A 12,765-nucleotide genomic window follows, 5' to 3' on the forward strand; every position below is an offset into this window, starting at 1 on the left:
TTTCAACTTTAAGGTAATCAAAAATTTTAACTAATTTTTTTAAACTAATTTAACGCACATTTTTTTGGTTGACGGAAAAAGGTAAAAAAATAATGATGAACCGTCCACATTTTCTTACTTTTTTTGCAACCGGTGGCAACATCAAAAAAAGCTGAACAAAATCCAAACACATTTATAAAAAATCCAGAATTCCCGCAATTCACAAATTGTTCCCGTATTTCGTCTTCAAAAAAGCCAGATCTGATGGGAAAAACGCGTAATCGGCAGCACTGCATGCACGATCGCCCGACTAGTAAAAACCGCCGATAGTGCTTTTCCTTTTTTCATTTCCATCGCCTCTTTGAAAACAGAAAGAATCGCTACTCATTAATATAAAATGCAGCCCGAGAGTCGAATTCCATTAGATCCAGTGATAGCAGTTTTTTCGATTCCCTGCGATAGTTGCCAACAGCTCGCAACAGCGCCGCCTTCTCTTTTACACTCTCTAGTCGCAGGATTATCACTGAATCAACTGCTGTTTCGTGAGTTCTCTGTTGGATCCTAAAAATTCCTTTCAGTAAACATTCTGTCCAGGGCTTTTTGTATTTTATCTGGTATTTTTTCAGAACTCTTCGAACATTTAAGATCAGATGGTTCTCTCAGACGTTTTGATACTGGAGCCCTGTTCAAACGATTTTCCGTTAGATAATTTAGAAGCATTTGGATAAGAGATATTAGAAGAGATGATTAAAATGTCTTAAAAGCTATTGACTACTACTGCCCCGAACCCCCTAGCCATTATTTCAAAACTGTAGCTTAATCAGAATCAAAAAAAAAAGTTTATGGATAATAATATTACTAAAAGCTTTACTTAAATCTTTTTAAACTACATCAGTTTGACACTGTTTTAGGAAACCACCAGGTGCTGAGATTGAAAGGGACAGAGTAGCGAAGATGAAAAAATTGTGCGAAAAGTTATTATTTTAATTTGAAAATCCTACTGGAAGATTTCTACGTTGACGATGTTCTTACTGTATCAAACAGTGAGGATGAGCTACTACGGAACCGGAACGAACTTATAAAACTAATGTCCTCTGCCAAGCTAGAGCTTGGGAAAGGCGTATTGTTGCCTCCACACAACCAACTCAATGGCCACCAGTTAAGGATCTGAGGTTCTACTGGCGTCCTGAAAAGGACACGCTAACATACAATGTCTATCTGCAAATCCTTACTGCACAAAAAGACTAGTCTTGTCCGATGTTTCACAGATATTCGACCCACTTGGACTCTTGGCACCCGTCGTGGTTCAGTTCAAGATTCTTTTTCAACGACTATGGCTACTCAATCTAGATTGGAATGATGCCCTTTCAACAAAATTGGCGGACAATTGGGTGAAGTGGCGAGCTGACCTCGACACATTGCAGCAGTTTCACTACCACGTTTGGTTGTCAACGAAGCAGACAACATCGAGTTGCACGGATTCTCTATGCGGATGCTTCTATCAAGGCATACGCTGCTGTAGTTTAAAGCAGAGTATTACACGACGACAGCTCTGTGTCCGTATCTTTAGTGGCTGCAAAGACAAGGGTGGCTCCACTCAAGCAGCAATCCTTGCTACGCCTGGAGCTTTGGGGAACAAAGTTGAGTTGAACAACTCAAAGTTTTACGTTACTTTTTCAGAAAATGGCTTACAAACCAATTGTTTGTCTACATTGGCCGAATCAAAATTGGATAATCCACTGGAAGAACTAATAGCCCGAGTCTCCTCCTGGCAGAAGCTTGTGCACACTATTGGCTATGTCGTTCGCTTCATCCAACGCACAAAACATCCATCTCGGGACAGGAGCTCCCAATCTATTACATTTCATGAGATCAGGACTGCACGGATTCTGTGTTACCATAACGCGCAAACCTGCTTTCAAGATGACTACCAATTGCTACTTGTCAAGAAGCCACTACGGAGCCGATCGCAGCTTGTGAAACTGTCACCAATCATTGACAATCATCTACTCAGGGTCGGTGGACGATAGCATTACTCACAATTGCCAACAGAGGCAAAACATCCAGTTTTGCTACCAAAGACTCATCGCATCATAAGACTGATCTTGGAACTCGAGCACCGGGTCAACCTCCTCCCTGGTGTTTCTGCACTCTTCGTAATTGTTCGGCCAAGGTTCTGGATATTTGGCGCCCGTAACCACGTCCGCAAAATCACACACGAATGTTTGGTTTGCTTTCGACAAAGACAGCATACATCACAGCAACGAATGGATGATCTACCGAGCATTTGTATCACACAAGCACTGCCATTTGTCAACACCGGTTTCGACTATGCTGGGCCAATCCATCTCAAGGATGGCAAGGTTCGCTAACCACGTATAAGCAAGGGCTATATATGCCTATTCGTTTCAAGATTCAAGTTCAAGATTCTTTTTCAACGACTATGGCTACTCAATCTGGATTGGAATGATGCCCTTTCAACAAAATTAGCGGACAATTGGCTGAAGTGGCGAGCTGACCTCGACACATTGCAGCAGTTTCAGTAACACGTTTGGTTGTCAACCACGCGAGCTGCAACAACATCGAGTCGCACGGATTCTCCGATGCGTCTATCAAGGCATACGCTGATGTAGTTTAAAGCAGAGTATTACACGACGACCGCTCTGGGTCCGTATTTTTAGTGGCTGCAAAGACAAGGGTGGCTCCACTCAAGCAGCAATCCTTGCTACACCTGGAGCTTTGCGGAACACTTCTCCTGAGCCAACTCATGCGGTCAATTCTTGGTAAAGTTGAACAACTCAAAGTTTTACGTTACTTTTTCAGAAAATGGCATACAAACCAATTGTTTGTCTACATTGGCCGAATCAAAATTGGATAATCCACTGGAAGAACTAATAGCCCGAGTCTCCTCCTGGCAGAAGCTTGTGCACACTATTGGCTATGTCGTTCGCTTCATCCAACGCACAAAACATCCATCTCGGGACAGGAGCTCCCAATCTATTACATTTCATGAGATCAGGACTGCACGGATTCTGTGTTACCATTACGCGCAAACCTACTTTCAAGATGACTACCAATTGCTACTTGTCAAGAAGCCACTAAGGAGCCGATCGCAGCTTGTGAAACTGTCACCAATCATTGACAATCATCTACTCAGGGTCGGCGGACGATAGCATCACTCACAATTTCCAGCAGAGGCAAAACATCCAGTTTTGCTACCAAAGACTCATCGCATCATAAGACTGATCTTGGAACTCGAGCACCGGGTCAACCTCCCACCCTGGTGTTTCTGCACTCTTCGTAATTGTTAGGCCAAGGTTCTGAATATTTGGCGCCCGTAACCACGTACGCAAAATCACGCACGAATGTTTGGTTTGCTTTCGACAAAGACAGCATACATCACAGCAACGAATGGATGATCTACTGATCATTCGTATCACACAAGCACTGCCATTTGTCAACACCGGTTTCGACTATGCTGGGCCAATCCATCTCAAGGATGGCAAGGTTCGCTAACCACGTATAAGCAAGGGCTATATATGCCTATTCGTTTTCCTGGTCACATCGGAAATACATTTTGAACTTGCCACGGATCTCACCATTGAAACGTTCCTGTCTGCCATGTGTGCCAAAATCTACAGTGACAATGGCTCAAATTTCATCGGCGCGAAACGCTCACTCGATGGAATGCAAACCCTAATGGCGTCACAGCAACACACCGACGTGGTTACCCATACCTTGGCGGATGCTGGCATCCAATGGGTATTCATTCCTGCTGGTTCACCTCATTGGGGTGGAAAATGGGAATAGGTAGTTCGATCGGTTAAATTTCACCTTCGACGAGTCGTCGGAACCTCAACGCGTACCCTACTTGCGCAGGTCAGCGCAATGGTCAACTCCCGTCCTCTGTGCTACACACCGGATAGTGAGGTCAACTATTTATCGCCGGCTCACTTCTTAATTGGACGACCACTCACCACCAGGAGGCTGACTTGGGTCACATTCCTGTGGGTCGATTGGGGTACTGGCAGAGTAGTCCATGTACCAAGGTTTCTGGAAACAATGGCATCAGGAGTACCTGACCACTCTGCAGCAGCGTCCAAAATGGACCACGTCAATCCATAACATCTCGATCGGGGACGTTGTGCTAGCTAAGAAGTCCAACAGCCCACCGGCTTCATAGCACATTGCACGACTTATAGAAGCCTATCCAGGAAAGGACGAACTGGTTAGAGCAGTCAAGCTCAAGACCGCTTCTGCAGAATTAACTCGACCAATTACTAAAATTGCGGTATTGCCCCGTTCAGAAACTGTGTTTCAGGGCGGGCTGGGATGTTGAGGAACGCAGACGATATTCTTGGCTTCCCATGTTTATAAATAAGTCCATCGCTAAGCGAAGAAGCAATCGGGAAAAGGGAGCAAGAAGAGATTGGAAGAGACGCCAAATCTGTATACTCACATATTCTTTTTCGCCGCTGCGACGGCATTTTCAGTACCAAATAGACATCGAACCGGACAAGAACAAAATAAATACAGTCCACAAAAATCACTCGAGCATATATTCAAGAACATACCTCTTTATAAAATCGGAAATTTCAGGTGTTGTACTCTCCTCTTCTGGCGCTGGATGCTCCCACTCATAGCTTTCCTTTGGTATATGTATGTATCTGCAGACAGGGTATTGTTGCGGTATTGTTGCACACGTCGCGGTCAATTTGGTAATTTATTTTGAGTACATATGTATCTATGTATGTACATGTGTATGCTAGATTTTAATATATTTTTCACTCGTGTCACTATCCCTATTTTAATACTTTTAATTTGCTAGTCCGCCCGGGGATCTATGAAATTTTAGAATAGCTTTTCTAAATAAAAATACAGAAAACTTGGGTGGCTGCAAATATTTATATTTTAAACGACGAAAATTCAAATAGCTTTTTTCGACATTTAACAAAGTATTCAAACAATTTCTTCTTATCCTAGCTTACCTACGGTGGCAAGGCTGGGCGAATTCGCCAAGAGCGAGAGAGCGAGCTTTTATTGCGCTCCCGCTTTACCCTTAGCCTAGCTTACACTAGACATCATAAGATTCAAAAAACTAATAACAATTATAACAATTAGACGCCAAATGGCGCTATTGCTGTATTTGAAAAAATTTTTGGTCTACTATTATTGACTAGGTGCAAGCCTAGATGCAAGGACTTGAGTTTCTTATTGATGTATATAGCAAAACAACCACATTTTCTTTACCGATCAGATCGGTATAGATAAAATCCATTACACAAAATGACATTATCACATAGATGCGGTATAAGATTGTTCAAAAATATTTCGGAACTCATTAATCTTACCATACAGACTCTGAGCATATGACACTCTGGCATCTGGCATCTTTTTGTTTTTCCAGCGTACGAATCAATATCCTACTATTTGTTGGAAGTCTATTCTTATAATAAAACTCACTTCTAACTCTATAAAAACACTAAAACTTAAACATTAACATTAACATACTACTAGGGCTAAGAAAGATATAAGACAGAAGAAAGTAATTGAAATTCGCATTAAAATTGTTTGAAATTTTAGTAACGAAAAAGGTTGTTCTGGTCTGTTTCAACTGGCCTGTCAACTTCACCTGGATCACTTGCTGCAAAGCCACCTTCGGAGGTATCCCGTAACAATTTTGTATTAAAGTGATATTTAATATGTATTTTATATAATTTTCATTAACTCATCCAGCTCTGTGGGGCTAGCTTCTGATTCGCATTAGTACGACATGGTCGTACCAATCATGCTTACGTAATTATGTGGCACTCCGTAGTCAAAACAGCACTTTCCAAGTCTGCGTAGGCCATACCTCTATATTTAAATAAAACTATTAATATTTTTTCACTTACAATACAACTTTATCTTGTGCACAAGAATGCTATTGGTCCTGCTTAGTTTCATGGAATTCCTTAGTTATGTCTTAACCAGATTAATATGCCTTAATACCCGCTCAATTTCCGCGTTTGACCACGGAAATTATTAGGTTATTGCAGTAGGCAAGCTAATGTTCCAAATATTAAGGCTTTGGTAATCTATATATTAATATACTTGCTTATTTTATCTTTTCATCTGCACACACTCGTCGCTTACAAAAAGTGAGCTCAATTAAAGGAGGGAGAAGCATGACGCCATTGTAATATTCAGCTTTTTCGTGCCCTCTTTTGTACAAATTGCGAGAGCATTTGCAGTGCTGTTGCAGCTGTTTTCACCAGAATCTTTGTAGAAGTAAGCCTCCAAAAGCTAGGGCTATCGCTGAAATTTTCTGTCTTTATTAAATTAATATCGCTATATTTGCATTCAATTTCTGAATATTTTCAACTTTAAGGTAATCAAAAATTTAGCTAATTCCAATTTTTTAACGCACTTTTTTTTAGTTGACGGAAAAAGGTAAAAAAATAATGATGAACCGTCCACATTTTCTTACTTTTTTTGTAACCGGTGGCAACATCAAAAAAAGCTGAACAAAATCCAAACACATTTATAAAAAATCCAGAATTCCCGCAATTCACAAATTGTTCCCGTATTTCGTCTTCAAAAAAGCCAGATCTGATGGGAAAAACGCGTAATCGGCAGCACTGCATGCACGATCGCCCGACTAGTAAAAACCGCCGATAGTGCTTTTCCTTTTTTCATTTCCATCGCCTCTTTGAAAACAGAAGGAATCGCTACTCATTAATATAAAATGCAGCCCGAGAGTCGAATTCCATTAGATCCAGTGATAGCAGTTTTTTCGATTCCCTGCGATAGTTGCCAACAGCTCGCAACAACGCCGCCTTCTCTTTTATACTCTCTAGTCGCAGGATTATCACTGAATTAACTGCTGTTTCGTGAGTTCTCTGTTGGATCCTAAAAATTCCTTTCAGTAAACATTCTGTCCAGGGCTTTTTGTATTTTATCTGGTATTTTTTCAGAACTCTTCGAACATTTAAGATCAGATGGTTCTCTCAGACGTTTTGATACTGGAGCCCTGTTCAAACGATTTTCCGTTAGATAATTTAGAAGCATTTGGATAAGAGATATTAGAAGAGATGATTAAAATGTCTTAATAGCTATTGACTACTACTGCCCCGAACCCCCTAGCCATTATTTCAAAACTGTAGCTTAATCAGAATCAAAAAAAAAAGTTTATGGATAATAATATTACTAAAAGCTTTACTTAAATCTTTTTAAACTACATCAGTTTGACACTGTTTTAGGAAACTACCAGGTGCTGAGATTGAAAGGGACAGAGTAGCGAAGATGAAAAAATTGTGCGAAAAGTTATTATTTTAATTTGAAAATCCTACTGGAAGATTTCTACGTTGACGATGTTCTTACTGGATCAAACAGTGAGGATGAGAACCGGAACGAACTTATAAAACTAATGTCCTGCGCCAAGCTAGAGCTCGGGAAAGGCGTATTGTTTCCTCCATACAACCAACTCAATGGCCACCAGTTAAGGTTCTGAGGCTCTACTGGCGTCCTGAAAAGGACACGCTAACATACAATGTCTATCTGCAAATCCTTACTGCACGAAAAGACTAGTCTTGTCCGATGTTTCACGGATATTCGACCCACTTGGACTCTTGGCACCCGTCGTGGTTCAGTTCAAGATTCTTTTTCAACGACTAAGGCTACTCAATCTAGATTGGAATGATGCCCTTTCCACAAAATTGGCGGACAATTGGGTGAAGTGGCGAGCTGACCTCGACACATTGCAGCAGTTTCACTACCACGTTTGGTTGTCAACGAAGCAGACAACATCGAGTTGCACGGATTCTCCGATGCGTCTATCAAGGCATACGCTGCTGTAGTTTAAAGCAGAGTATTATACGACGACCGCTCTGGGTCCGTATTTTTAGTGGCTGCAAAGACAAGGGTGGCTCCCCTCAAGCAGCAATCCTTGCTACACCTGGAGCTTTGCGGAACACTTCTCCTGAGCCAACTCATGCGGTCAATTCTTGGTAAAGTTGAACAACTCAAAGTTTTACGTTACTTTTTCAGAAAATGGCATACAAACCAATTGTTTGTCTACATTGGCCGAATCAAAATTGGATAATCCACTGGAAGAACTAATAGCCCGAGTCTCCTCCTGGCAGAAGCTTGTGCACACTATTGGCTATGTCGTTCGCTTCATCCAACGCACAAAACATCCATCTCGGGACAGGAGCTCCCAATCTATTACATTTCATGAGATCAGGACTGCACGGATTCTGTGTTACCATTACGCGCAAACCTACTTTCAAGATGACTACCAATTGCTACTTGTCAAGAAGCCACTAAGGAGCCGATCGCAGCTTGTGAAACTGTCACCAATCATTGACAATCATCTACTCAGGGTCGGCGGACGATAGCATCACTCACAATTTCCAGCAGAGGCAAAACATCCAGTTTTGCTACCAAAGACTCATCGCATCATAAGACTGATCTTGGAACTCGAGCACCGGGTCAACCTCCACCCTGGTGTTTCTGCACTCTTCGTAATTGTTCGGCCAAGGTTCTGAATATTTGGCGCCCGTAACCACGTACGCAAAATCACGCACGAATGTTTGGTTTGCTTTCGACAAAGACAGCATACATCACAGCAACGAATGGATGATCTACTGATCATTCGTATCACACAAGCACTGCCATTTGTCAACACCGGTTTCGACTATGCTGGGCCAATCCATCTCAAGGATGGCAAGGTTCGCTAACCACGTATAAGCAAGGGCTATATATGCCGCACGGATTCTCCGATGCGTCTATCAAGGCATACGCTGATGTAGTTTAAAGCAGAGTATTACACGACGACCGCTCTGGGTCCGTATTTTTAGTGGCTGCAAAGACAAGGGTGGCTCCACTCAAGCAGCAATCCTTGCTACACCTGGAGCTTTGCGGAACACTTCTCCTGAGCCAACTCATGCGGTCAATTCTTGGTAAAGTTGAACAACTCAAAGTTTTACGTTACTTTTTCAGAAAATGGCATACAAACCAATTGTTTGTCTACATTGGCCGAATCAAAATTGGATAATCCACTGGAAGAACTAATAGCCCGAGTCTCCTCCTGGCAGAAGCTTGTGCACACTATTGGCTATGTCGTTCGCTTCATCCAACGCACAAAACATCCATCTCGGGACAGGAGCTCCCAATCTATTACATTTCATGAGATCAGGACTGCACGGATTCTGTGTTACCATTACGCGCAAACCTACTTTCAAGATGACTACCAATTGCTACTTGTCAAGAAGCCACTAAGGAGCCGATCGCAGCTTGTGAAACTGTCACCAATCATTGACAATCATCTACTCAGGGTCGGCGGACGATAGCATCACTCACAATTTCCAGCAGAGGCAAAACATCCAGTTTTGCTACCAAAGACTCATCGCATCATAAGACTGATCTTGGAACTCGAGCACCGGGTCAACCTCCCACCCTGGTGTTTCTGCACTCTTCGTAATTGTTAGGCCAAGGTTCTGAATATTTGGCGCCCGTAACCACGTACGCAAAATCACGCACGAATGTTTGGTTTGCTTTCGACAAAGACAGCATACATCACAGCAACGAATGGATGATCTACTGATCATTCGTATCACACAAGCACTGCCATTTGTCAACACCGGTTTCGACTATGCTGGGCCAATCCATCTCAAGGATGGCAAGGTTCGCTAACCACGTATAAGCAAGGGCTATATATGCCTATTCGTTTTCCTGGTCACATCGGAAATACATTTTGAACTTGCCACGGATCTCACCATTGAAACGTTCCTGTCTGCCATGTGTGCCAAAATCTACAGTGACAATGGCTCAAATTTCATCGGCGCGAAACGCTCACTCGATGGAATGCAAACCCTAATGGCGTCACAGCAACACACCGACGTGGTTACCCATACCTTGGCGGATGCTGGCATCCAATGGGTATTCATTCCTGCTGGTTCACCTCATTGGGGTGGAAAATGGGAATAGGTAGTTCGATCGGTTAAATTTCACCTTCGACGAGTCGTCGGAACCTCAACGCGTACCCTACTTGCGCAGGTCAGCGCAATGGTCAACTCCCGTCCTCTGTGCTACACACCGGATAGTGAGGTCAACTATTTATCGCCGGCTCACTTCTTAATTGGACGACCACTCACCACCAGGAGGCTGACTTGGGTCACATTCCTGTGGGTCGATTGGGGTACTGGCAGAGTAGTCCATGTACCAAGGTTTCTGGAAACAATGGCATCAGGAGTACCTGACCACTCTGCAGCAGCGTCCAAAATGGACCACGTCAATCCATAACATCTCGATCGGGGACGTTGTGCTAGCTAAGAAGTCCAACAGCCCACCGGCTTCATAGCACATTGCACGACTTATAGAAGCCTATCCAGGAAAGGACGAACTGGTTAGAGCAGTCAAGCTCAAGACCGCTTCTGCAGAATTAACTCGACCAATTACTAAAATTGCGGTATTGCCCCGTTCAGAAACTGTGTTTCAGGGCGGGCTGGGATGTTGAGGAACGCAGACGATATTCTTGGCTTCCCATGTTTATAAATAAGTCCATCGCTAAGCGAAGAAGCAATCGGGAAAAGGGAGCAAGAAGAGATTGGAAGAGACGCCAAATCTGTATACTCACATATTCTTTTTCGCCGCTGCGACGGCATTTTCAGTACCAAATAGACATCGAACCGGACAAGAACAAAATAAATACAGTCCACAAAAATCACTCGAGCATATATTCAAGAACATACCTCTTTATAAAATCGGAAATTTCAGGTGTTGTACTCTCCTCTTCTGGCGCTGGATGCTCCCACTCATAGCTTTCCTTTGGTATATGTATGTATCTGCAGACAGGGTATTGTTGCGGTATTGTTGCACACGTCGCGGTCAATTTGGTAATTTATTTTGAGTACATATGTATCTATGTATGTACATGTGTATGCTAGATTTTAATATATTTTTCACTCGTGTCACTATCCCTATTTTAATACTTTTAATTTGCTAGTCCGCCCGGGGATCTATGAAATTTTAGAATAGCTTTTCTAAATAAAAATACAGAAAACTTGGGTGGCTGCAAATATTTATATTTTAAACGACGAAAATTCAAATAGCTTTTTTCGACATTTAACAAAGTATTCAAACAATTTCTTCTTATCCTAGCTTACCTACGGTGGCAAGGCTGGGCGAATTCGCCAAGAGCGAGAGAGCGAGCTTTTATTGCGCTCCCGCTTTACCCTTAGCCTAGCTTACACTAGACATCATAAGATTCAAAAAACTAATAACAATTATAACAATTAGACGCCAAATGGCGCTATTGCTGTATTTGAAAAAATTTTTGGTCTACTATTATTGACTAGGTGCAAGCCTAGATGCAAGGACTTGAGTTTCTTATTGATGTATATAGCAAAACAACCACATTTTCTTTACCGATCAGATCGGTATAGATAAAATCCATTACACAAAATGACATTATCACATAGATGCGGCATAAGATTGTTCAAAAATATTTCGGAACTCATTAATCTTACCATACAGACTCTGAGCATATGACACTCTGGCATCTGGCATCTTTTTGTTTTTCCAGCGTACGAATCAATATCCTACTATTTGTTGGAAGTCTATTCTTATAATAAAACTCACTTCTAACTCTATAAAAACACTAAAACTTAAACATTAACATTAACATACTACTAGGGCTAAGAAAGATATAAGACAGAAGAAAGTAATTGAAATTCGCATTAAAATTGTTTGAAATTTTAGTAACGAAAAAGGTTGTTCTGGTCTGTTTCAACTGGCCTGTCAACTTCACCTGGATCACTTGCTGCAAAGCCACCTTCGGAGGTATCCCGTAACAATTTTGTATTAAAGTGATATTTAATATGTATTTTATATAATTTTCATTAACTCATCCAGCTCTGTGGGGCTAGCTTCTGATTCGCATTAGTACGACATGGTCGTACCAATCATGCTTACGTAATTATGTGGCACTCCGTAGTCAAAACAGCACTTTCCAAGTCTGCGTAGGCCATACCTCTATATTTAAATAAAACTATTAATATTTTTTCACTTACAATACAACTTTATCTTGTGCACAAGAATGCTATTGGTCCTGCTTAGTTTCATGGAATTCCTTAGTTATGTCTTAACCAGATTAATATGCCTTAATACCCGCTCAATTTCCGCGTTTGACCACGGAAATTATTAGGTTATTGCAGTAGGCAAGCTAATGTTCCAAATATTAAGGCTTTGGTAATCTATATATTAATATACTTGCTTATTTTATCTTTTCATCTGCACACACTCGTCGCTTACAAAAAGTGAGCTCAATTAAAGGAGGGAGAAGCATGACGCCATTGTAATATTCAGCTTTTTCGTGCCCTCTTTTGTACAAATTGCGAGAGCATTTGCAGTGCTGTTGCAGCTGTTTTCACCAGAATCTTTGTAGAAGTAAGCCTCCAAAAGCTAGGGCTATCGCTGAAATTTTCTGTCTTTATTAAATTAATATCGCTATATTTGCATTCAATTTCTGAATATTTTCAACTTTAAGGTAATCAAAAATTTAGCTAATTCCAATTTTTTAACGCACTTTTTTTTAGTTGACGGAAAAAGGTAAAAAAATAATGATGAACCGTCCACATTTTCTTACTTTTTTTGTAACCGGTGGCAACATCAAAAAAAGCTGAACAAAATCCAAACACATTTATAAAAAATCCAGAATTCCCGCAATTCACAAATTGTTCCCGTATTTCGTCTTCAAAAAAGCCAGATCTGATGGGAAAAACGCGTAATCGGCAGCACTGCATG

Source organism: Drosophila miranda, chromosome XR, assembly GCF_003369915.1.
Source record: "Drosophila miranda strain MSH22 chromosome XR, D.miranda_PacBio2.1, whole genome shotgun sequence".
Lineage (NCBI taxonomy): Eukaryota > Metazoa > Arthropoda > Insecta > Diptera > Drosophilidae > Drosophila > Drosophila miranda.